General features: G+C 37.3%; 1 long non-coding RNA gene across 1 annotated transcript; it reads right to left on the bottom strand.

The window, feature by feature from the left end:
* Positions 1 to 9: 9 nt before the first annotated feature.
* LOC113473254 lies at positions 10 to 882 on the bottom strand. Its single transcript, XR_003395280.1, has 2 exons — positions 789 to 882; positions 10 to 303 (listed from the first exon to the last, which is right to left on the bottom strand). It is a non-coding gene; the product is annotated as an uncharacterized LOC113473254 (long non-coding RNA).

Genomic DNA, 882 nt, shown 5'->3' on the forward strand with positions numbered 1-882 from the left:
CTTCTCATTTGGTGGTGTGTCAGTTCCTCATACAAACAATCCAAGGTTAGCTTTGTAAGTCTCATTCTGAGCTGACTTGGCATATCAAGTTTTGTGTTGTAAACCACACTAACTGTGGTATTAACTTTGGTTTTATTACTTGCTCAGTGGCAATGATAAAATAAAAACCCTTCTTCATTACAAGTTACAATACTTGTATCACAAAAGATGGGAATACTTTTCATTCCAGATAGATGTTGATTTCTCACCGTTCATTTAAGGACATTTTAGTTGCTCCTTTCAAAGATGCCATGTTTCCTGATCCTGAAATTAAAAGCACAAACAAAAGTATTAATGGGTGAGTAATCAAGCATCTGTTTGCACCAGGAGTATAATTTCTGACTAGCTGACATCTCCTTGCACAATATTGTGATGTCATCAATCCGACACCTATTACGGGTGGATGGTACTTATATGGACAATTTTATAATTCAATTCTCCAACTAGGTAATAAATTTCATAGATGATAAACTTGATCCAACCCACCAGCATGTGGCATTGTCATATTGGACCACAAAGGAAATCCTTGGCAGCCCAGTTGCACCTGTTACCAGTGAGTTGAATCAAGCCATCACAGTCCTCAAGAACAAGAACTATAGTACGAATTGAGATAGGTATTTGACTTTGGTGGATAGGTTAGTCCCAAGGGCACAAGGTTTTCAGAATACAATTATTTCGGACAGAATTCAGGAAGAAACTGTTGTTAGGAAGGAAACTTAATACCCATGGATCCTAAAGACTACACTTACCTTTGTCCACGTACTTCAGAAACCAAAAAAATCTTCAACACCTACACCCAACACTACTTGAAAGCTTGGGTAACTTTATGAAACAAAACACTAT

The sequence above is a fragment of the Diaphorina citri genome, unplaced genomic scaffold (genome assembly GCF_000475195.1).
Source record: "Diaphorina citri unplaced genomic scaffold, Diaci psyllid genome assembly version 1.1 scaffold21198, whole genome shotgun sequence".
NCBI lineage: Eukaryota > Metazoa > Arthropoda > Insecta > Hemiptera > Psyllidae > Diaphorina > Diaphorina citri.